This window comes from Panicum virgatum, chromosome 6N (genome assembly GCF_016808335.1).
Source record: "Panicum virgatum strain AP13 chromosome 6N, P.virgatum_v5, whole genome shotgun sequence".
NCBI classification, from domain to species: Eukaryota; Viridiplantae; Streptophyta; class Magnoliopsida; order Poales; family Poaceae; genus Panicum; species Panicum virgatum.
Window position 1 is genome coordinate 33,101,718 of NC_053150.1, and position 26,314 is coordinate 33,128,031.

The 26,314-nt window shown below is 47.6% G+C and overlaps 1 non-coding gene across 1 annotated transcript; it reads left to right on the forward strand.

The window, feature by feature from the left end:
* Positions 1-13,802: 13,802 nt before the first annotated feature.
* LOC120680324 lies at positions 13,803-13,906 on the forward strand. The gene has a single exon (XR_005677595.1). It is a non-coding gene; the product is annotated as a small nucleolar RNA R71 (small nucleolar RNA).
* The last annotated feature ends 12,408 nt before the right edge of the window (positions 13,907-26,314 follow it).

Genomic DNA, 26,314 nt, shown 5'->3' on the forward strand with positions numbered 1-26,314 from the left:
AAGCAAAAGATGATAAATAAGGTACGCTGCCATGTCAATTAGTTTTAAAGACTAATGTTTTTGGGAAGATTTGTTTGCTCAAGCAATAGGTATGAAGCATGTCCGAAAAGAAAATCGTGCGATTGGATCATCATCATCTATGAAGTGTCGCTGTTGTGATGAGTTTTTCGTCCAAGATCAGATATGTGCCATGAGGAAATAATAGATTATTATGAAGCTCCGTCAAGTCTTCTTTCCAACGCATTAAAAATCGTTAATTTTGGAGATCGGTGTGAAGAGTTATGGAAAGATCTTTCAACACTGCGCGTTCTGAAATCTCTCGGGACGAAGCGTAGCGCCGGAGTAAAACAAGTATAACTTTTTCATCCGAGGTCAAATTTGGGTAAATGACCACTTGTTGGAAACATGATTTGATACACCTCACAATGAGCTTGGAGTTTGGTACATGTTCTGCACTAGACGAAGGAGCAATTCAACGAAGAAAGGTGCAGCAGCAAACAACGGAGAAAGTGATGACGATGTCAAAGGATGACTGAAAGGCCGAGTGCACAAAAGATGATGATTTGAAGTTGATCAAAGCTGGAGGCAATAAGATTAGAAGAATCATGACACCACCTATCTTCTCCAGTGGGATGCTCGATATACTTCTAGTCGAGTGATGCTATCAAGGAAGAAAATCGCTCAGATAATCAACACAAAGCACGGGAGCCTCCACTAATCCCGATACCTTGGGTAAAGCAAGAATCATGGAGAAGACACATCATTGAAGCCATGCTATGTGCTGGTAAATCAATGGTGATGACCTTGGAGCCTAGGGACGCACAACAAGGCGCTCTAAAGACCACAAGATCATGATCATCGACATCTTCGGATCAATTCGCGATAAGGTACTGTTCTCATCAACATTCAGCTCCACCTCAGAGGAAACTAGCAGTATATTTTTGGATATTCGAAAGCTCCACGAAGTTCCGGTTCCAACGAATCAAGAATCAAGTCAATCGGAGATTCCAACAAGCGGGTATGGCCAAAACATTGAAGGTTGTGCACTCTGAAAATTTCTGGACAGCACGCAGCACCAAAAGTGAAACGGGCATAACTCTCTCGTTTGGACTCCGTTTAAAGCGAGTGACCACTCGTTGGAAAGGTAATTTCATAAAATTTTCAATAGATCTATATTTTTGTATATGTTCTGTTGAGTATACAGGAGATATTCCACGAAGAAGAGGCAGGAGCAACGCGATGAGAACGAGATAAAGAAGATGACGATGACAACAATGAAGGGGAGCTTGGGCAATGTTTTCATCAAGCATACATGATAAAATTCAGAGGCTTGGAGCAGAGGAAGAACCCCAATGACATTGGCAAATGAAGACACAAGCGGTCGACTTTTGACAAACGAAGATGTTGCAAACAAACCACGACGGATTACAAGAGCGCAACATTCAACACATGGAGACGTGAGAAGCAAACCACGACGGACCACGAAGAGTGCATCAAGATAACATCTCGCACAAAGCACCACGACTCCAATTAGTATGAAAAAGCTCCGAGGCTAAGGTATACAGTGAATTCTCAAGCTTCTATTGGTTTTATTGATAATCGTTAAAAATCTCAGGCTCGAACCAGTAGTCGGAATGAAAGTTTAAATTCTATGCCTTGTTCTTTTCATGATGATAGGCTAGAGTTTCTTGAGAATGTTGATTTCATGCTTAAAGAACCTCTGCCTAATAATGAGCGCCGCGCTATGCAAGAAACACTTGCCGCATTTAATTACACCATGCCTTGTTGATGAAATTTAATTGAGGATGTGATTATGTTGCATATGTTTACAAATAATTGCAAATCTCGATCTTGCTTTGCGCTTGGTCAAGCTCATGACCCTAAAAGAGCACATGTCGGGAGAAGCCCGGGATTTCACTAACCATGCAGGACATGAAACTCAAATGATGAGGAGGGAAACCGTGCCCAAAATTTTGAACACCATCATCAACATCTTCAAGTTTCAAGAACGGACGTCGCTAAGCCTCATCAATTTTGTGCACAAGTCCAGAGATTTACAATGCAATAAAGTTGAATATTTAGGATCTCCATCAAGTCCTCGGTTCAACGCATCCATAATCGATACAATTGAAGACCCACGGGAGGAGCTATGTCTCAAACATCAGAGATGCACGTGCTGAAATCAGCATGGGGCAGATTGCAGTGATGGGAAAAAGGGGCATAACTCCCTCAATTGGAATGCGTTTTGGGCAAATGAAGACTTGTTGGAAAGAAGATTTCGTGTACCTTGCATTGGATCAATTGTTTGGTGCAATTCCCAATCTGGACAGAGAGGAAAATCCATGAAAAGAAAGGTAGCGAAGAAGGACAACAAAGAAGGAGGTGACTATGATGTGAGAGACGATTGGGCAAGTTTTCCATTAAGCGTGATTGATCATGTCCAACATAGGAAGTGGAATAAGAGCTGCATGGAACACCTTCACCTCTTGCATGAAGGACCATGGCTTCGCATCAATGAGAAGGTATGTAAGAAAGTCGAGCTCTATGACTCTAAATGAAGCGCTTTGCGGGAGGCAACCCGATCTTTTATTTTATATATATTAATATGACCGTCTACATTGCACTCTTTAATCGGAATATCAAGTAACATTGTACCATTGCTCTAATAAAAACCACAACTTCATGTTGTTCATTCTAAATGTTATTGAGGGAGCACTTTGTTATTTGATCTTGGGAAACTTGTAGACCTTTTTGTGTGCCTATTAGTGTTTAGAGTCTTTTTCTTTGTGTCCCTTTTAGAGAGATTTATGAAGCATTGCACCACCCTTTGATTCTAAATTGTGGCTAGTTAACTTAGGCTAACTTTTTGTTTTGTTTTAGACCACCTCATCATGTCATATCATTTTGTTCACCCACCCCGTGTTGCATTGCATACCATGTTGTTCGTCTCACCCTTGCATTGCATTGCATGTTGCATTAAAAAAAAACCTTTTCTAAAAACATTGACTAGCCTCGCTTTTGAGATCCTAAAACCCTTAGAAAAACCACTCATAGAGCAATCCTAAAACCATAGTTTATGTTTTCATTCAAAAAAAAATCTAACTTTTGTTTCTCTCTAGTTTTTTTGAAACCACCTTAGATAGAATTTCTATACCCAACACTCTCTCTCTTCAAAATTTTTGTTTTAAGCCAAAAATATAGGAAACCCATAAACCTACTTCTAAAACCTTGTTAGCTCAGTTGCTTGATCCTTTTTCGATAAATAACCTTTTCATTGACAAAAGCCTCACTTCTTATGAAGTGTCGCGAAGGCTTTTTGTCACTCTTAGCAATTGTTTTTGAATAAGCTAGTTGCGGAACAACATCGAAAGGTCCTTTCAACCCTGCTAACACTTGTTTTTGCTAACTCTGCATTTGCACTTTGCATCCATTCCATTGTTCGTGCCCTCATTTTGTTAGCTTGGTCTCAATCTTATTGATGTATGCTTTCCTATTCATGTAATGCTTATCATGATAGCATTTTTCTTTTTCCAATCTTGTGTAAACATGGTGTTTAGACATGATTGAAGACCATCATCATTTAGTTACCAAGCTTTGAGGTTGCATTTGGTTGGTTTATAAGCTTTGCAATGCGCTTTATTTTTTTTCTTGTGCTATGGGGGCCTATTGATCTTGGGATAGACATGGTGTTTTGACCTTTGTTAAATAAGTCTTTGTGGCTATGGAGAAGTTCGGCAACCTAGTTGTAAACATGGTATTTAGAACTAGGTGTAAACATTGTCTTTGTTTATATACCTTCCTCTCATTTGCATTTACACTAGCACACACGTACACTCACTAGTTTCGCTAAGCTAGCTTTGCCACAAATTGAGATCTTAGGAATGGTAGGTTTGTTGGCATTTGTTTCTACTCCCGACCGTCACCCCGGAGGTAGTGTGTGTTTAAAATGTTTTGCAGGCATGAAGAAGTGTTCCCATGAGTTCAAGGGCAAAAGAATTTCAATCAAGATCATCAACATCGTCGAAACCCGAGAAGGACGCAGCTGTTTTCATCAATTTGAGAACATGTTCAGAGCTGTACAAGAAGCAAAAAGTTGATATTCAGAAGCTCCATCAAATTCTCATTCCAACGCATTCAAGATCAATGAATTTGAAGACCCGTACACAGAGATATGGCAAGAACATTGGACGTTGCGCGTTCTGAAATTCGTCAGGACAGATTGCAGCGCTGGGATGAAATGGACATAACTCTCTTGTTCGGAATCAATTTTGGGCGAATGAGGAGTCGTTGGAAAGGAAAATTCCTGCACTTCGCAGTGGAGCAATGTTTCAGTACATGTTCTATTCTAGAAATTGAAAGAAAAATTCGTGAAGATGAGGCAGCAATGGGACAATGAGGAATTGAAGGAGGCAACGACGATGTGAAGCAATGATTGGGACCATGACTTAGTACAAGAAGAAGTTGAAGGAAATTGAGGCAACAAAGGTGAAGACACATTGAAGATGATATTCATACACATGAGGGAAGGACTTCAAGAATTTCAAGATGGTCCATCTTCTCCTTCCACGCCTAGCATCATGCTAAGCATGGGGGAGGATTTCATGGACAAGGAAGAAAGATCTCATGGAGTAAGATAATCACGGTTGCCACAAGATGCTTATGATTCTTCTTCCATGCTTAGCACAATGCTTAAGTATGGGGGAGGCCGCGCTACACTTCATTACGAGCATCGAGAAGGACGGTAATTCTTCCTCAACTCTCTCTTTTTCTAAATGCTTGTACATATATGCCTTCAACCATAGATGCAACCTTTGTATATCTCTCTCTATAATAACATGGCTACTAGGAGTACAACCTAGATTTGTTTTTGTTTTCAATGAATGATAACCACCATCACCATGAGCTCACCACGATGATATTATTATATGCTCTTGCTTATGGAAAAGTGATGAAAGTTGCTGCTTTGTTTTACCTACGCTATATTGTATATGACTTGACCATTTGCTCTCAATTAAATGGAATTAAAATGATTAAATACTGGCTCTTTTATTTGTGGAGGTTAAATGACTAAATTCTAAACCCACATATTATATGTTGCTCTTTGATTTAAGTCTACCGATGACCTTACACCTTGTGTTGTTTAATTTGAAAACTTAATTCCTATGCTATCTACATTTGTGAATCTCTTGCAAAGTTCTACCTACCAAAGCCTATAGAAGCATATTCTTTCATGATGAAACCTTTAGATTGCAAACTTATATTTTGATGAGTTGGATTAAGATTGATTTCTTTGGTATGAGACTAAGAAGCTGGTCATTCCGTTTTTTTTGTGTAACCTCCTTTTTGCTAGCCTATTTATCCATGCATTGTGAGTTTCTACTTCGGGAATTTTACAAACCTCGCTGGATATCCACCCTAAACCAAAAATATCTTTTTGTGATTACCTCCTTGACCACAACCCAATTTGAGTATGGATTATCATTTCGACGGAATCAAAAGAATCAAGGGCACCATTTAAAGAAAAGTTTTGGGAGACAAGGCTCTCCCCGGAGATACTTTGATGCCTAATAGAATCGCAACTTGGCTTTGGGTTTGCTTTGCTCTTGCATGGTTTACCTAGAGTACATCAACTATCGTGTTCTTGTTGTTCGTTACCGATTATCCTCGTGTAGTGACAGTATGCGGGAGGGAAAGGTTTTGATCCTGGAACACACCTTCAAGCGGTTTTACGAAGAAGAAGGTGAATTTGAGATACTTACCCTAGCTAGTTGGTTCTCCCACTATTCATACTCGAGGACGAGCATTCGTTCAAGCATGGGGGGATGGCTGGGTAAGTATTCTATGTTATCAAAAGTTCTAAGGAGCAAAAAGAAAGAAAATAAAGAAAAATGAAAAAAGGGGAGAAAAGAAAAGAAAAAAAAAGAGAAGAATAAAATGCTCCTTAGTTCTTTTTGGTTTCATTAATTTTCCAAGTTATTTTGAAGAATTATTCCATACTCAAATCTTCCAACCATGTGCAATCCGATAACGAGAACTTCATTTGTGTCTCGGGATCATCCATTTGCCACTTGCACATGTCCACCTATCTAAATGTGTGTGTTTCATCTTTCCCCCTCTCCAACATTATTTTCCAATGGCCTTTTTGACTAGTCTCGGTAATCCCATTAGATCTCTCTCTTAGTTTGACAATATTTCAGATATAATGTTTTGCTAGGATTGTTTTTACCTACCAAGCTCCACATAAGCCTTCCACTTTTATATATGAGTAGAATAGGTTGAAAACAATCTAATGTAGGCTTGAGCGACTTGATGAGATGAGTAGTTCTATGATCTTTTGCAAGAGAACCTCACTTATGTTTGATATGCATTCTTTTGAAAAATCTTCACGATGAAACAAGGTAAAGGTTTGAAGTTCGCTTAAGTTTGAGAGCATTGCATTTATCTATTATTGTGGCTTATTCTTTAATTGCTAGTCTATCTTCCATAATGAAAAAAAGTAGCCGGTCACAACATGAACTTAAATGCTAAATACTTGAGAGAGCTATGTCTTGTTATGTATGACTAAGTGCAGAGAGGACATTGAGGGGCAATGCTGATTTCTTTATAAGCAAAGCTCCTGGACTTACTTGAGGACGAGCAAGGTTTAAGCATGGGGGGAATGTTGCCGCTCCTTAAGTACACCTTTTATCCCTTGTTTATCCTTGATAATGGCATGAATTTAATATCAAAATCACTAACCGTCCTAACCCCGGCCTAATTATTGGTCATTTTCACACTTGCACATATATTTTGGAGGAACTTCGTTTTTGCAGGTTTTTGGCCTATTTTGAAGCATGAAATGACGAGCACTAACACGGAGAAAGATGAGGGACAAAGCCCAAAAGGGTGGACCAAAGCCCATGTTGATTCGAAGCACATTCACGCACATCCATCCTCCAAGAGAGCCCAAAGGACCGAGCCCACGAAGATGAGATCAAGATACTTCGGGATTAAGCAAAGCAAATGAAGATTTAAGGAAGGATTCCCTATCCTATCCTTTCCTCGAAGATATCTCCAAGATAACAACGTCCAAAGGGGTGCAATCGTGAAGGACATAAACTCTAGAAGATGCGAGGAGTCTACACGCCAAAAATGAGACCGAGGCGAGCCCGAAAAGGGGTAGACCGGCCGGCCCAGCCCTTTTCTGAGGCGGTTTGCCTTCCCCTTCGACCGGTAGCTTCCTCGGCTTATAAATAGCTCGCACCTTATTCAACTCGAAGCATCCATCCAACCAGAACTCGACGAAAACCTAGGGCCAAGACCGGAGGGAGACGACGGCCGCCGCAAGTCTTGTGCCTCAAGTAATAGGCAATACTCTAATAGGGGTAAGTACAAATAAAGAATAAGCAAGGGTAATGTGACACAGCACACATCCACACTCCAAGAGGAAGGAATATAGGAGAGAAACTATAAAATAAAGAACTACTCTATCCTACGTCAAGTCAGCTGGAGCTTGGGCTAGGTTAGGTGTCCTAGTGCTTCTATCCAAAGCTGGGGTCATGTTAGATCATGGTTAGGACTGCAGGTGCCAGGAAAATGGGATAGCAGGGAGAAGGTCCCGCACTGGAGAACGTCTAGTTCTGTTACCTCTTTGCATGAACTCCTACACTGAACCCAAACGTCGGGGAGTACGCTAAACGCAACACCGCTGTTACGCTGGACGGACAGGACTGTCACCACCTGCCATCTACCCTAGTCACACCATGGAGCATGGCCATATCCGAAGGATCCCGCATACCCGAGCACCACACTCGTGTATGAAGTCACTACTCTAGTGCCCCCAGGTCTCTCACCCTTCGGATGGACGAGTAAAACACTAGAGCAAGCCCGAAGGCACAATGAACCTCTATCCGTACTTGGATCATCTGGCCTAACCAAGACCGTAGCATAACTTATGAATGATCTAAGCATGGATTGATAAACTATCAAGATAGTAAAGCAACCATGGCAAAACTCTATATTATGAATAGAAGTCTAACAAGTCGGATACAAAGCCATACTAGGAGCCGAGGATTGCTCAACGACCCCAAGGACGACTTGCTCGCTAAAGAGAACTAGCCTAGCTCCACTACCTAGCTAAGAGAGCAAGAGAGAGGAGAGCCTTCTTGGAGAGAATGGAATGAAGTGTGTGTGTGTTGAGAGGGGGGAGAGAGGCCCTATTTATACTATTTGGAGGTCGGTTTCCCGCCAACGCATATATGGAAGGTGATCAGGCGCCTTGGCCGTGACTCCTCCTCGAGATGCATCTGGACGCGTTGCTGGCCAGGTTCGGCCGACCCTAGGGGTCGGCCGACACCACCTATCAGCCGTTCGTGCTGATCCTTTGCTGGGTGGTTGATTCGTTGGATCTTATCCTTATCCTCTAGTGCATCTTGCGTGGCGACCCCGTTTCCTCTGACATGTGCGCCCTCTTTGTAACGGTGTGATGCCGGATGCGATATTCTGCATAGTTATGTGGCGTCTGCTGCATGTTTTCATCTTATTCCACTCTTACTCATCTGAAATGTACAAAACTCGAAAACAACTGTGGAGCGAGGTTAGTGATACAAATATGTGAGTAAGGCATGTAGTTTTCCTTTATTATTGAGTATAGTTGATGGGTGAAAATGGCACTTAAGCACCGTCAACAACTCCCCCAAGCTTAAGTTTTAGACTTAGGTTGTTGATCAGGAGTTGCTGCAATGTCGCATTCCTGACTTATGCCCAAGGCACAACCGAGTGTTCTTACCTTTATTCTGAATAAGTTGGCCTTGTTCGCACCTTTTACCTTACTCCTGTGGGGCTTATAGCATCATCCTCATCTTTGGCGGTTGAGGGTCAGAACGGCTTGTAGAGTACCACTTACCACTCCTTTGTTCAACCGTCAATCTGGAGGTTTTTATAAAGTTTTTGAAAAGAATATTGTAGTTCCTCGGGTGATCTCTCGGATCACTCAAATGTGTTTCATTCCTCACCAAGGCCTTTTTATGTGCCTTTGTTTTTTCCATCCTACTTCTAATGGCTCTTTTTGGTGGATCTGTAGGTATGAAGGATATAATGGCAAACTTGCTTCTCATATTTCGCTAAGTCAAAGACCGGATCCAAAGGAGAAACAAGTCATAAGCCTTGATCAAGATGTGCAAGTGTGTGGATATTTTTGGTGGATGGTGGATGAAACTCCTTTATATGATTTCTCTCTCCCTTGTAATATTTTTGGTATGGGCTATATTTTCTTTTTCTCTTTCTCTCTTTTTTTTGACACACCTTGTGGGTGTGTGGCATACCTTCTTTGGGTATGCATCTTTTTTTTTACATGCCTTGTGGGCATGTGGCATACCTTCTTTGGGTATGCATCTTTTATTTCTTTTTGTTTAGCCCATACATTATGATGATAACTTTGGAGAGAGATAAACATGGCACATCTTGGAGTTTTATTTGTCGATGGATGGGGGATGTACTTTCTATCTTCCAGATGTAGAAGTATAGCATGTTAGTGGACGTGTACGTGATCTTGATCATGGACGTATGAAGTGATTCTCACAAAGGGTCACAAAAATTTGACAAAGCTCAATGAGAAGACAAGTTGCATATGTAGAAAAGGCTTTTCAAACTTGTAACTCATATGGCGCTGGATAGGAATTGCATATCACCGAGGAACTTTATTCTAGTTTTGTATTTTTGAAAAGAAATACTCTGGATATCAAGCATCATGTAGGAGAAGATCATAGCAACTCTTTTCAGCCATATCATAACCCACAACAACCTTGATCCGAATTTTGCTTTTCGCTACCCACAAATTTCAAGCTTAAGGATTGAACATCTAGCCACCAAACTCAGAACTTAGGGATAGCACAAGGTTATAATTAGGCATATGAAAGGAACTAACAGAGCAACTATTCATCATCTCAACAAAGAAAAACTACACATGCTTACTACACATACTGGAAAGCAAGTAAATATTTTTGAGTTTTTAATGGTTTTGTCAATTTTTATTTGATTTTAGTTATGCAAATTTTTATGGATTTTCAGAATTTTGCAAATTTTTGTTTGGTTTCATGCAAGGTTTTGGAAAGCGGTAAAGGTAGAGTTTGATACAAGGTACCTCTCATGGGGGTCCACCCCCAAGCTAGCTTCAGGCTCACTGCTGCTGGTTGGGATTAAACCCAGCCCAACGGTAGTAGGCCCTCCACTCCTCTTGGGATTGCTGCTGTTGCTGCTCCAGATTGCGGATCGTCTCGCCTGTGTATCACTGCCAGTTCTATGTTGACTCGATGTGCTGGCCCAGCGACTCAACGATGTTGGTGGTGCGCACGTTCAGCTCACCCATCTACCGAGTCAGAGTGGCGAAACCTCTGGACGAAGCTGTACGTCGCGGGGGACCATTGGAGGTGGAATTGGTGGACCTGTGCCCTGAGGCCTGCCGTGCCCACTCGGTAGAGCTGGCACTCTGCCATGACGAACCTCCAGCCTCATATTGCTGTGGTTGAGACTGAGGTTGCTGCTACATGAACTCCTCCCTTCTGGCCCTGCTTCTTGTAACCCTGCTAGGAAGACTAGAAATACTATGCCTGTGGTTCTCCTCTTGTGGAACAAGAGGGATGGTTAGCGAACAGCAATTATATAAATGATACCCCACATTTGGCAATGGGATTTCATTTGCATAACCAAGCGAAAAGAAAATCAAGGAGTCATCCGGGCCTATCTTGAGCGTGTGACCTTGAACCAAGTATGCCTCATCGATCATAACACAGGGCTCCTCAATGAAAGGAACGGGGTTCCCATCTAAGATTCCCATGTTTGATGCGATGCGAGTAACCAAAGAAGTGCATTCAATAGGACCCGTCATCTGAAAATTTGTGAGCCATTGCTTAACCATTGCTTGTGCGGGGGAGATTTGGATCTTGTTGACCATGGCGTATAATATCATTAACTCATCGTTGCGCACTGGTCGTGGATCATCTCTTGGAAAGAGAGTGATAGCCACCCACTTGTGCATCAAACAAAGAGTCGAATGTCATTGCACCGAGGTGCAAACTTGCCATGAATAACTTGACCCAAAATCAAACCCCAAAACTCATGTCGATCAAAACCGCGGCAAGCTTTTGCAAGGGAAACTGGCAAGTGCGCGCTAAAACCAAGGAGGTGACTGAAATTTCTCCAATTAAAATAGCATTCAACTCTAAAAAGTCGGAAAGAAACACCATCGTCCACCTCCCGAAGAGTTCAAAGAAACTGGATGGTGAGGAGACGAGAACCATTCTCCTCAACGGGCACAAAACCATCCCATCCAACCGCATGCCAAACACGAGCGAAGTCAACGTCCATACTTGTTTTTTCGAGAAGGTCCGGATTGAAGGCTCTGGTATGACCAAAGCTTCGATTCTTGATCATGGTGTAGGCTTGACGCTCGCGGTTGTCTTGCAAGTCGAGGTACGATGCATCATCTTCATCTATTTCCATGTCCTCGGCTTGCGGTTCTTCAGCTTGCTCCTCTATTTGTTCCTCTTGTTCGTCTTGCTCATAGTCCATCGTGGTCGGCGTTGGTGCAGGTTCGGGAGAATGATGAGAGCTCGACCCACCCCGTGAATGAGATGAGCTTGACCCTGTCATCTTCTTGATAGCTCCGGAAAATTTCCGACCTACACCCTTCATGCTTGCAAAAAGAACGAACAAGAACGAATGAGAACAACTCAATTCGGGTTACGTTAGTGAAATGAAAATAAAACTCTTACCCGAAAGTTGTTCCTCCAATTATGTGACCAATCTTGTAGCAAAGAATTGAGAGAGAGAGTATTCTTGCAATCAAACTTGAGCCAAAATCCAAAGGAAACCCAAGCAAGAATGTGTGAGGGGGAGTGAGAGTGGAGAGAGTGAGCATGAGAGCTCATCACCCCTCTCTCGGCCTCTATTTGAAGGAAACTGGGCGAGTGCACCCGAGGAGCCGTTGGAGAAGGTGGGGCCCAGGAGCCGTTGGCCCTGGGTCGGCCGGTCCCAGGGTGGGCCCCCTGGTGCCCCCCTTTGGCCAGGTGATTCCTCAACGGTCATAAACTTTGAAAATATGGTGCACGGCAAAAAGTTTGCTCGAAAAGATATCCAAATTATTTTTCCCAAAGGATTTTAAAACTCAGAAAAATATTTTTGGTCTTTTTGTAAAAAGGGAAAAATGCTAGAAAAATTCCAGCATGCAGAAAACAATTTTGAAAATTTCAAACATGCAGTGGAGAAAAACAAATAACATGCAAAGAAAATATTGAAAAGTAGAGAAAGCAAATATGAGATAAATACCAATTTACCTTTGGCAAGGGCGCGTCGTTTAAAGTCCAACGTGCACGACTTTTCTCCATCGTTCTTACCATTCGTCGGCTTGTCCTGGAGAACTGGACGAGGCCGAACTCTCGACCTTCCGCCACACCTTCTTTTCCATCTTCTTTCTTTTAGGTGCGGAGGGTCGTTGTTCTGGCTGGGGTTCTGGTGCACCCCAAAGTGCTTGCCCTTCACTGTCTTGTTGGATCATGAAGCGCTGCTCTTCCTTCTTCTTGAACCTGAAAAACATATCGTCCCTTCCGACATGGAAATAGATTTCTCCCTTTCCGACATCGATTCTTGCCTTGGCAGACCTTAGAAAAGGTCACCCAAGTACGAGGTCGACTCCGAGGTCGCCCTCCATATCCATGACCACAAAGTCTGCAAGGATGAAGGAGTCTCGTACTCGTACGAAAACGTGTTCGGCTATCCCTTCGGGATACCGAATGATTGAATCTGCAAGCTGTACGAGCATAGTTGTTGGGGAAAGAGCAGGATATTCAAGTGCTTCATATATTACCTTGGGCATTATATTCACGCTTGCCCCCAGATCGCAAAGGCATCACTCGAAGTGTTTGATGTAGATCGAGCAGCTGATCATGGGGACCCCTGGATCCTCTTGCACCGCTGCCACCATGCCATCCAAAACGTCGTTCCTTGGGGGATAGTACCTACCTGCATGGTTATTGCGTGGTGGCCTCCGGGATGAGTTACCCCGTCCGGTAGACACCATGCTGACATTTTCAACGGGAGACTCGGGTTGCCCCGGGATCTTTCTGCTCTCAACAACAGGTAACGAAGCAGCAATTTGTGCAAGCTGGGTTTCGATCATTTTGTTGAAACTTAACCGGTTTTTAAGAGTTGAAGACAAAGTTTCAAGCTTGACATTTAAACTTTCCAGGGATTTGTCATTGGCCAAGAGCTTTTTATTTATATTTTTGTTGATTTTAACTTGGCCAAAAACAAGTTCTCTCAAGGGAGGTTGGTTTGAATTGAAATTCGAATTATAAGAAGGATTGTAGTTATTACCTACCTGAAAAGGTGGACGTGGCTGGTTCCACCCCTAGCCTCCTTGTTGTGGATGGTACCCGTTGTTGTTGTTGAGGTAGGCGCAGTCTTCACAGGTTTCGGGGCAGTCGTTCCCCGAGTGTCCATCATTACCACAAACTTCGCACGTGAAGTGATAACCCATAGCGTAAACGGGAGCATGGATCGATTGTTTGCTCCCTTCCTCCATCTTCTTGATTAGGAGGTCCAGCTTCACGGCAATCATATCCGTCTCTTTGACTGTATGCATGCCTTTGGTGCGGGGTTGGAGTCGTTCGTTGCTCCACCCCTGATTGGAGACCATCTTCTCGACCAATGCTTTGGATTTGGCTATGGTAAGGTCGAGGAAGGCTCGTCCAGCAGCGGCATCAATATTGGCTCGAGATATTATTGTGAGCTCGTTGTAGAAGCTTTGCAGGACGAGCCACTCATCCATGTCGTGACGAGGACAGGCCAGGATGTATTCCTGCAGCCTCTCCCAAGCTTCTGGGATGGATTCCATCCCTGTCTGCTGGAAACTTGAAATTCTCCCGCGCAGGGCATTTGTTTTGCCCAACGAGAAGAATTTTGCGAGGAACGCCTTGGAGCATTTGGCCCAGGTGTCGATGTCTTTTTCTTTATAAAACCACTATTTCGCCTTTCCCAGGAGGGAAAAGGGAAACAGATGAAGCTTGACAACATCGGCGGCGACACCCCGTTTGACAATGGTGTCGCAGAGCTCCAGAAAATTCTGCAAATGTGCATTTGCGTCCTCATTCGGCTTGCCACAGAATGGGCTAGCCTGCACCATGTTGATGAGGCTTGATTTGAGCTCAAAGTTCACGCCCCCGACATTGATGTTGGGGCCAGTGGCCACATTGTCGGTGGAGGGGACGGAGAACTCACGGAGAGTCTTTTCAGCCATAGCCTCAAGAATGAGTGGTGCTTCCGAAATGGGTTCCTGTGCCGGGAGGATAGCGAGAGGAGGAACGACGCGAGGTCGTGCCCTTCTCACGAGCCTCTCTGGATTGTCTGTGTAGTTTTCCGGCAGGGAGAAACCGGTCATACACTAACCCTGCCTTCTTTCAAATCAAAAATAAAAGAAGACATAAAGTGACATTAGCCTGAAAGAGTAAAGACTATATCCTGAGTACAAGGTCTAAGTTAATATCAGCACAATATCTTTGTTCACATGCCGTCACCGGCAACAGCGACAGAAATGCTTGTTGACATTTCTTAGCGCAATCACTAGGAATGGTTAATCCCTAGCAACAGCACCAGAAATGCCTGTTGGCAGTCCCTAGTGCAATCACTAGAAATGAGGGCGCCGAACCCATCCTAGCAACTGCACCCAAGGGGTGCCACTCTCGTGGTATAATCAATACGATTACAGATGGATCCGCAAGCGCACGGATATACCATTGCTGCATTTCACCCGGAGAGTAAGGGTATCGTCATTTATTTGTGTCCCAAAGGACGGCAGCGGCAAAGGTATTGTACTCAACATTAACCATGACATTGTGCCTCAAGTAATAGGCAATACTCTAAAAGGGGTAAGTACAAATAAAGAACAAGCAAGGGTAATGCAACACAGCACACATCCACACTCCAAGAGGAAGGAATAAAGGAGAGAAACTATAAAACAAAGAACTACTCTATCCTACGTCAAGTCAGCTGGAGCTTAGGCTAGGTTAGGTGTCCTAGTGCTTCTATCCAAAGCTGGGGTCATGTTAGATCATGGTTAGGACTGCAGGTGCCAGGAAAATGGGATAGCGGGGAGAAGGTCCCGCACTAGAGAACGTCCAGTTCCGTTACCTCTTTGCATGAACTCCTACACTGAACTCGAACGTCGGGGAGTACGCTAAACGCAACACCGCTGTTACACCAGACGGACAGGGCTGTCACCACCTGCCGTCTACCCCAGTCACACCGTGGAGCACGGTCATATCCGAAGGATCCCGCATACCCGAGCACCACGCTCGTGTATGAAGTCACTACTCTAGTGCCCCCAGGTCTCCCACCCTTCGGATGGACGAGTAAAACACTAGAGCAAACCCGAAGGCACAACAAACCTCTATCCGTACCCAGATCATCTGGCCTAACCAAGATCTTAGCATAACTTATGAACAATCTAAGCATGGATTGATAAACTATCAAGATAGTAAAGCAACCATGGCAAAACTCTATATTATGAATAGAAGTCTGACAAGTCGGATACAATGCCATTCCAGGAGCCGAGGATTGCTCAACGACCCCAAGGACGACTTGCTCGCTAAAGAGAACTAGCTTAGCTCCACTACCTAGCTAAGAGAGCAAGAGAGAGGAGAGCCTTCTTGAAGAGAATGGAATGAAGTGTCTGTGTGTGTTGAGAGGGGGAGAGAGGCCCTATTTATACTACTTGGAGGTTGGTTTCCCGCCAACGCATATATGGAAGGTGATCAGGTGCCTTGGCTGTGACTCCTCCTCGAGATGCACCTAGACGCGTTGCAGGCCAGGTTCGACCGACCCCACCTGTCAACCGTTCGTGCTGATCCTTTGCTGGGTGGTTGATTCGTTGGATCTTATCCTTATCCTCTAGTGCATCTTGCATGACGGCCCTGTTTCCTCTTACATGTGGGCCCTCTTTGTAAGGGTGTGATGCCGGATGCGATATTCTGCGTAGTTATGTGGCGTCTGCTGCGTGTTTTCATCTTATTCCGCTCTTGCTCATCTGAAATGTACAAAACTCGAAAACAACTGTGGAGCGAGGTTAGTGATATAAATATGTGAGTAAGGCATGTAGTTTTCCTTTATTATTGAGTATAGTTGACGGGTGAAAATGGCACTTAAGCACCGTCAACATGACGTGCTTTCTCGTTCTTGCGATGCAGGGTCTCGACCGATTTCCAGCCGCTGGCCGACCCGGTGGAGTGGACTGAACATCCTGTTTTGGTGACTCTGCTCGCCCGGTGTCGGGGAGGGCATGTGCCCCTGGGGATGTCCTCGTCGCAGATAGTTACGGTGGCGATGTCGGGTCTCGTCCTTTCTCCAGCCGGCGTGGCGACGGCGTTCGTGCCACATCCGTCGGGCCATGCGGGTGTTCCTATGGAGAGTTTTCCCCTGTCGCCTCCCGTGGGGGAGACCGCTGTGTTGGAGGGACCATCATCGGTGGAGGGCGCTCTGGTTCTGTACCGCCCGCACGGTTCGTGCTGAATGACTCTCGGGAGGATAAGGTCTGGCGGCATGTGGGTCGGCAGGGCCTCGAGGCTCAGGAGGTGCTTGCCTTCGCTAAAGGTCGCCTTGCCCTGGTGTTAGAGGAGGTAGAGCGAGCTGAAAAGCTTGTTACCTCTGGCCTGCATCCTGCTGTTGGAGTAAGATTTTTTCATCGGGTCTGTTTCTTCTTGTCCGTGGGTGTCCTCTTGTGACCCCCTTTTGTTTTCCAGGTGCTGGAGAAGATCTCAAAAAGGAAGTCATCTTTCCTGCGAGAGGAGTATAGTCGCGAAGTGATAGCCGAGGCGGCGCACCGGGACCTCGCGGAGCGGTTGCACTCCGCAGAGGCCGCGCGTGCCTCGGATACTCTAGAGTATCGCCGTAACCTCGCGGCCGTAGAGGCCCAGCTTGAGGAGGAACGGGCCCATCATGCTCGTGCGGAGGCTGACTTGGCGAAACAGGAGACGGGTCGTCAGGCGATGGAGAAAGCGCTGGATGTTGATTTCCCCTGTATTCCTTTCTTTCGATCACGTTTGTGGCATGGCCTCATGACGCAGTGATGTTTTCTTTCAGAAATGACTACTCGAAATTGGGACCTGCGTCGTGAGTTTGACCGGCTGCGGTCATCGGCCCAAGAGGTTTGCTCCTGCGTCCATGGCACCCCACCATCGAGTCCCCTGCAGGATGAACTTCGGCGGGTTCCCAAGGAGCCAGCTGCGCTGACAGCCATAGCGGCTTACCACGGGGCTTCGATCGCGTTGAGTGCTGTGGTGCTGTGGCATCTGGAGCTAGATCTGGCAGGTCTTGAGGATGACCTCTTTGCCAGGAAGCCATATGAAGATGTCCTTGTGGTGGCCAGGAGGCTAGAACCCATCGCCAAAAAGGTGGCGCGGGGTCTGACCTTCGCGGCGGTGAGGAGAGTCCGGCGTGCGGAGCGGGAGTTGGACGTGAGCGGCGGTAGTGCTGGAGCCATGGCAGATGCATCGTCGACTGGCGGGTCTGCCGCCCCTTCCTTGAATGTTGATCCAATGTTGCAAAAATAAACAACACATCAATTTTTGTTTTATGAGGGATTGCTGGTGAGGAAAAAAACATATTGCGCTCTGTGGTCAGAGTATTCTTCTATATTTTTTCTGAAAAGGTTCTGCTGCTCGCTTTTCTGCTTGCTCGTGGACATTTTTGGTCCTCTACATTCCTTTCTTTTGGAACTGCATGCTGATCGTGGGCTGCGACGTATAGCCGGGAGCTGGCCCAGGGGCATCATTCGCTGGTCGCCGTAGATCGTTACACCGATCCAATTGAATGGATAGTTCGGAAAAAATGCTTGAGTAGGATGAAAAGCATGTGGATCAGCAGAGAGAGTCGTGTGTTGTGTGACAGGAGGAACTGGTGCGTGCGTGCTGCACAGTTTGTCCCAGTGAGGCCCCCGAGCACCTTGGCCAGAGAGTGCTCAGGGCAAGGGGCTGTAGAGGCGGGAAACAATGGAAAGTAAGATGGTCGAAGACCATGGTCTAGCCCCCGAGCGCTCCGAGCCAAATGAGTATGGGTCGGGGTGCTAGAGACCAGGGAACTCGTGTGTGTTGTGAGCATGTAAAAAGGGTAGGTGTGCGGTCCCCGAGTGACTCCGGGCCCTATAGTGGGCGGGGTCGGGGCGCCGGCTGAGTGCACTGTGCTGTGCGGGGAGAAAAAATTGACAGGTGTCGGGCCCCCGAGTGCGCCGAGCCAGAAGTGGCCGGGTCGGGGCACTTGGACTGAACCACTAGTGCTCTTTACGGGAAGAAATGGCGTAACTATTCTATGTTCCAAGAGTTGGTCAGAATGTTACCGTCGGAGTCTTTTAGCTTGTAGGTGCCTGATCGTATCACCTCTGTGATGCTGTAGGGTCGTTCCCATGGCAGTGAGAGCTTGTGCTTGTCCTTAGTCGACATGACCCATCACAGAACCAGATCTTCGACCTGCAGCGTCCTCTCCCGTATGCGCCTCTCGTGGTACCTACGTAAAGTTTGTTGGTAGCGAGCCGATCGGTGTAGCGTAGCTAGCCTTGCTTCCTCCAAAACTTCCATGGTGACCCTCTGGGCTTCGGCTGCTGTTGCTGGGTCAAAGGCTTTGACCCTTGGCGCGCCATAGTCCAAATCGGAAGGCAGCACAGCCTCGGAGCCGTATGTTAGGAAAAAAAAGGTGTTAGTCCCGTGGACCGGTTAGGTGTGGTTCGCAAGCTCTAGAACACCGCCGGCAATTCTTCCACCCAACGACCCGCGAACAATTTGAGCATGTCAAAGATGCGCGGTTTGAGCCTTTGGAGGATTAGACTGTGAGCTCTTTCTACTTACCCGTTTGAGCACGGGTGTCCGACCGATGCCCAGTCGATCCGGATCCCGTATCCTTCCGCAAACTCTTGGAAGTAGTGACCTGTGAAGTTGGTCCCGTTGTCGGTGATGATGGAATTGGGCATGCCGAATCTGTAGACGATGTCCAAGAAGAATTTGACGGCCTTCTTGGAGTCGATCGTGGCTATCGGTTTTCCCTCTATCCATTTGTGAACTTGTCGATTGCGACAAGTAAGTGGGTGAACCCTCCTGGTGCCTTCTTGAGTGGCCCGACTATGTCTAGACCCCACACAGCGAATGGCCATGTTATGAGAATGGTCTGAAGGGCTTGGGCCGGCAGGTGGGTTTGTTTGGCGTAGAACTGGCAGCCTTTGCATGCACGGACGATGTCTTCCGCATTGCGCATTGCTGTTGGCTAGTAAAATCCTTATCGAAAAGCTTTTCCGACCAAGGAGCGTGGTGTCCGCAGATCCCGGCATGTATCTTGAGAAGAAGCTCCTTGCCCGGGGCAATTTGGATGCACTTCATGAGAATGCCAGTTTCTGAGGGGCTACGTTTGTAGAGCTCGTCGTCGATTACACCTCGGTTTTTGTAGAAAACCCCCTGGAACCTTAGTTTTCTTGCAGTTTAGTCCCTGAACCTTGTTTTTAGCGTAGATTATGCGTTTTAGCTCTGATTTAAGCGTTCTTTATGTCCACGCGATCGTTGTGACGCGTAGAATAGTTTTAGACTAGTTTAGTGTGCTGTTTGTATGTATTGATGTACTGTTCCTTAGTTTTTGTTAGTGTTGCTTGTATGCTTATTATTGTGCATTCTTTTGGCCATGTGTTCGTGAGTAGACGTTGATCCATCTGAGGAGCCCCAGTACCAGTACCAGGAGCAGCCGTCTTCCGAGCACTTTGAGCAGCAGCAGGAGCAGTACGAGGAAGGCAAGTATAACATGAACAACCTATCACTTTTAATTACAATTTCATACTGCATTTTAATACTGTATGCCTATAAGGACTTTCCTAGCCACCTTATATCCTTTATATATACCTTTGGGTTGCATTTTGGTTAGTTGTGCTAGGTGCCGCGCTATAACACACTCTGGTCCTTTTTAATTAAATTGATTAATGGTTTACTTGAACTTAATTCTGAGAGTGGCCCTCTGTGTGGATGAGTGGCTCACGTCTCGTTAAAAGATGGTTTTTATAGAAACATGGTTTGGGGGCCAGCACGGTGCTTACTGCCTGGTTGGCCACTCTCCATAAGGACCGGTTCATAGAGCGACAACCTGGGACAACAGCGCTACCACACGGCTAGAATGGGATAGACTTGGCTTACTAATTAGGTCTTTTTGGTTTGGAGTAACTTACCTACGGGGCAAGAGTAGTAAGCTTCAATGGTCCCTGCTCCTCCGGCTTGGTCTGTGCTAGGATTGCGCTCCGGTGTTGGTACCCCTGGAGGTGGGCCCCATCGTCGCTGACCTAACTCTCGCGGTTACGCCTTACCAACGAGATTCTTTGTAACGGCCTCGTAGTGAGTCGCTAGTCATCTCACCTAAGGAAGTGTGATGAACCCCTAGCGTAGCTCACGACTTGTGGGTAAAGATGTGCAACCTCTGCAGAGTGTAAAACTGGTATACTAGCCGTGCTCACGGTTATGAGCGGCCCAGATCCTCCTTTTGATTAGTGGAGTTATCTCCTTCCGACGAGGGAGGTGCTTCTCGGGGTTACCTTGGTATGGTTTTGGTATGGTTCTCAGTAGTAACATAATTAATTCTGATTAATTACTATGTAACTGGGTTAACGGTAATTCATCAACTCATAGTAAATAGCTTTAATAAAATTTTGCCAAGACTTAAAAGCTAATGCAGTCAGTCAGCCAACCTTAGAGCCTCATAGTTTGTGTTATACTTGTTGAGTACAAGTTGTGTACTCACTCTTGCCTCTTCTCTACTTTTTCCTCTTGGATACGCTACTGCTGCTCAGTTCCTGCCGACGCGAGGGAGTTCGCTCAGCGCTTCCAGGACTACGAGGACTTCTAGGTGTTCGTCTCCCAGTCGACGTCCCTGTGGCGCCCTGCTCAGCTTCGGAGAGCTTTTATCGTATTTGTACTTCGCTTCCGCTGTATCAGACATTTTGTCATTAATGTAATAAATAACATTCGTATTCGCTTTATTATATCTTTTTACGTGATATGTGCTATGATATACTGTTCATTCTGTTGTATATACATGTGACTTGATCCTGGCACGTATATGATTGCTCGGTTTATGTTCTTTTACAAACCGGGTGTTACACTTCGTGAAGAAGATAAGCCAGTAGGTTGGCTCTCCAATCTCCGGTGTCTGCCTGGCTTGGGTCGGATTGCCCCGTAGCGAGACAGGTTGGGCCCGCGGGTATCTGGTCGGGGGCTGGGTCGGAGGGGGCGTGCTTTGTTTTCTCTGCATGCTCTATTTCCCCTGTTTTTGTCCTGTCTGCAGCCAGCTGCTTCTCTCGTGCCGATGGCGCGTTCAGGTCGTTGACGAAGACGCCGCTGGGTGCCGGCTTACGCTCGGCAACCATATTTGCGAGAGCGTCCGCGTCGGGGTTTTGTTTCCGTGGGATGTGGTGAAGCTCCAGACCTCGGAATCTCCCTTCTAGCATTACGGACTTCCTGGTAGTATGCGTCCATGAGAGGGCTCTCGCAGTTAGAGTTCTTCATGACCTGGTCGACTACGAGCTTGGAGTCACCGTAGATGTATAGGCGGGTTGCCCCTATGTCGATGGCTATGCGGAGGCCACTGATGAGTGCCTCATACTCTGCTACGTTGTTGGATGCAGGAAAGTGAAGGCGGACTGTGTACTGGAACTTTCCTCCTTCTGGGGAGACCAGGACAACCCCGGCCCCCGCGCCGGGTCCCATGACCGACCTGTCTAAGTAGAGGGTCCAGTACTCGTGAGAGATTTCTAGGGTCGGGGCTTGGACTTCCGTCCACTCGGCGATGAAGTCGGCCAGGGCCTGAGACTTTGTCGCCGTGCGTGGAACGAACTTGATGTTGTAGCCCATTAGCTCGACTGCCCATTTGGAGATCCGCCCTACGGCGTCGCGATTGCGAACGACTTCTCCGAGTGGGAACGAGGTGACGACCGACACCTCATGCTCGGTGAAGTAGTGTTGAAACTTCTTGGCCGCCATGATGACGGCGTAGAGGAGTTTATGTGTTTGCGGATACCGCGACTTGGTGTCAGTCAGCACTTCGCTGACGAAGTAAACAGGTCGTTGGACCTTAAGGGCGTGTCCCTGTTCTTCCCTTTCAACCACTAGGGCGGCGCTGACCACATGGTTGGTGGTTGCTAGGTAAAGCAGAAGGGGTTCGCAGGGATCCGGCGCCATGAGCACCGGTGGAGAGGATAAGAGAGATTTTAGGCAGTCGAGGGCCGCCTGTGCCTCCTCCGTCCAGACAAAGGTGTCGGATTTCTTGAGGAGTTTGCATAGTGGCAGGCCTCGCTCTCCCAGCCAAGTGATGAATCGGCTGAGTGCTGCTAGGCACCTAGTTAACCTCTGGATGCCCTTGACGCCGCGAATGGGTCCCATGTTGGTGATGGCCGCGATTTTGTCGCGATTGGCTTCGATGCCATGCTCGGACACCATGTATCCGAGTAGTTTGCCCTTTGGCACACCAAACATGCATTTCTCGGGGTTCAGTTTGATGTTGAACCCTTTGAGATTTCAAACATGGTGCTTAGGGTGGTGACCAGGTCGTCCGCGCGTGGTGTTTTGACGACGATGTCATCAACGTAGACCGTGACCATCGCTCGAGGCGGGTCTGGGCGGTCGGGGTCGATCGGCGGGTTGATCTGGTCGGAAAAGCAGTCTTGCATGCATCGCTGGTATGTTGCCCGTGCATTCTTGAGACCGAACGGCGTGATGAAGGATGTCGCGAGCTGGTCGGATTCATTCATCGCTATCTGGTGGTACCCTGAGTAAGCGTCTAGAAAGGACAAGATTTCGCATCCGGTGGTGGAGTCGATTATCTGATCTATTCTAGGCAAAGGAAAAGGGTCTTTGGGGCAAGCCTTGTTCAGGCTGGTATAATCAGCACACATCCTCCACTGAACAATTTTCTTTTTTACAAGGACTGGGTGAGATAGCCAGTCGGAGTGATAGACTTCTTTGATGAAGCCAGCAGCTAATAGCTTAGCTATCTCCTCTCCTATGGCCCTGCGCCTCTCATCGTCGAAGCGGCGCAGCCGTTGCTGGACGGGCTTGGATCTCGGCAAAATGCGGAGCTCGTGCTCGGCGACCTCCCTTGGGATGCCCGGCATATCGGATGGTTTCCAGGCAAAAGTGTCCTTGTTGGCGCAGAGGAAGTCGACGAGCGCGTATTCCTATTTGACCGACAGCTGGGAGCTGACCTGCACCGTTTTGGTTGGATCGGCGTCGTCGACCACGACCGTCTTGGTCTTGTCGCTGGAGACGAAGGCCGGCGCCTGGCTAGGCTTGCCAGGGTCAGGACGGCACTCGGGAGTGGTGGCGCGAAGCTGGCCAAGCTCAGCCGAGTTTGCCGCTGTGGTGTCGAGGTCATAGTACTCGCGGCTGCTGACGTAGGCCTGCTTGAAGGAGCCGCTCACAGAGATGACCCCGTTCGGGCCTGGCAGCTTGAGCTTGAGGTAGGTGTAGTTGGGCACCACCATGAACTTGGCATACGCGGGTCGCCCGAGGATGGCGTGGTATACCCCCTTCTAGTCCACCACCTCGAAAGTGAGGGTCTCGGTGCGGAAGTTGGCTTTGCTACCAAATGTGACCGACAAGTCGATGTTGCCGACCGGGTATGCCTTCATGCCTGACAGGATGCCATAAAAGGGGAAGAGGGATTCCCACAAGCAGGCTCGCGGGATTCCCATGGCTTCCAGGGTGTCCATGTTAGGGTTTTTTTTTTCCTAACCGGTCTGGTGAAACCGCCGCCCTCCGGTAGCGGTTTACCGGACCGGTTACCGGTTAAAACCGGTCAAATTCAAAATTCAATTCAAAATCGCATGTTCAACCGGTTCCGATCGGCTTACCGACCGGTTTGACTGGTTTACTGGTTGGTTTGAGTGGTAACCGGTCGGTTTGAGTGGTAACCGGCCAAATTCAATTTTTTTTTCTTTTTTGGTTTATATTCAAATGCCCGCAAAGTATACTAAATGAATGTTTGTATAACATATTTTAGCCTAAATGAACCCTCCAACCTTCTTTTGTACTACTTTTACATTGTATTTGTATACTTTTGTATGCACATTTTTTTTGTTTAACTTCAAATGCTAGCAAAGTATACTAAATGAACGAATATTTGAAAAAATTTAACACCATTAGATTCATCGCAACTTGAAGTATTTTTAGAAATTTTTTGGGAATTTTTCATTTTTTGGAATTCAAATTTGAATTTTGAATTTGGGCCGGTTTGAAACCGGCCGGAACCAGAACCGGCCCAGACCGGTTTGACCGGTAACACCGGTCAAACCGGACCGGTTCCCAACGGTATTTTTAACCTTGGTCCATGTAGAGGATGTTGAGGCTGCTGTCCCCATCCATCAGCACCTTGAACATGCGCATGTTGCTGACGACAGGGTCGACGACGAGAGGATAGCTTCCAGGCCGAGGAATGCTGACAGGATGGTTGTCCTAATCGAAAATAATGGGCACGGATACCCACTTCAACTTTCAAGGAATGGAACTTGCGGCAGCACATACCATGCAGAGCCTAACTTTCTGCAGTCGCCTGGAGCACTCGTCCTCCAGGCCGCCGATGATCACCAAGCACATATCCACGTCCGGGAACTCTCCCTCCACTGGCTTCCCTTTGTCCTGGTCGGCTTCGGGCTGCTTGTCGCGGCTGTCGCCATCGGTCCTGGCTGTCCTGCGAAGGAGGCGCATCATCATACCACAATCCTTGAACTTGTGGTTCACCGGATAGCCATGGTTGGTGCATGGCTTCTCCAGGAGCTGGTTGAAGTGGTCGTTTCTTGGCGGGCGCTTATCTTGGCGCTCGGTCGCCACGACCTCGCCGGCGGCGGGAGGTCGGCGATTCTTCTTGTTGTTCCTATCCTCGCGGCTCGAGGAAGGCCTGTCGCGGTCATGTCGCTTTGCCTTTGCCGCGTGCTGGTCGCGCTCGAAGATGGCCCCGACCGCCTCCTCACCAGAGGCGTGGTTGGTGGCGATCTCCAGGAGCTCGTGCGTGGTGCGTTGCTTCTGGCACCCTAGTTTGTGAACAAGGGTCTTGCAGTGCGTCCTGCTGAGAAACACGCTGATGACGTCAGCGTCGACGATGCTTGGCAGTGAGTTGCACTGCTTGGAGAAACGCCGGATGTAGTCGCGCAGAGACTCGCCGGGCTCCTACTTGCAGTTCTTGAGGTCCCAAGAGTTGCCAAGACGTACGTACGTGCCTTGAAAGTTGCCGATGAACACTTTCTAGAGATCTGCCCAACTGCCGATGGAGTCGGTGGGCAAGAAATCCAACCAGGCGCGGACATTCTCTCCCAAGCATATAGGAAGGTACTGGATAATGAAGCGGTCGTCGCTTGCTCCTCTGGTCCAGCATGCAAGCCGATAGTCCTCCAGCCATACGCCGGGGTTTGTATCCCCGGTATACTTCACGACATTCACCGGCGGTCGGAAGTGTTGGGGGAAAGACGCCCCCCGGATCACTCTGGAGAAGGCATTTGGTCCGGTGGGGTCCGTGCTCGGACTCCGGTCGCGATCCATGTCAGGGTCACAGGGGCGTCCCCCACGCCGGAGCGGTGAGCGCTCTGGGTTGGGCGCGTATGCCCACGCATCTTCTGCTCGTGCGGCCGCGTGGTCGATGTTGGCGTGGTGCCTTGCCTGCTGCCGGCCTTGGATCACACTGCGCGCATCGTAGTTGGGTCTGACGCAGTCGTGAATCGGTGGCCTCGGCAGGAGAGGTGCGGATGCTACCACTGTGGCTGGCGCACCACCCGCGTTGGCCTGCCGCGCAGGTGGGGCGCGTTGCACTTCGGATGGCTCCCGCCCACCGTGGCTCGCGCCGCTAGCGGGACACGAGGCAGTGGCCTGCTGGCGGTGTAGCGAGGAGCTCTCCGCCTGCTGGACGGCAGCGAGTTCCACCAAGTTCCTCACCTGGAGGTGAAGATCCCTTTGGGCCGGATCCTCCGGCTCTAGCAGCGTCTGTAGGAGGATCGCGGCCGCTGCGATGTTCTGGCCTGCACGAAACTCTTGCAGGAGTTGCATGCGGGCGTCGTTGATGATGTTGTAGTTGACCCCGCGTGCGTGCTGATGCGCGGAACCCGCGGGTTTTATCCCTTTTGACTCGGAGGGGGCCCGCGGGGGCTGTTCGATGAGCGGAGGCATCTGCTGGCGATGGCAGAGATCTTCGCCGCGGGCCTGCGCGTTGGCGAGTGCGTGCTCGCGGTCATCCGCTGGGGTGTGCGTCTGCTCTAACGGCACCACCTCCGGCGGCGGGTCGCAGT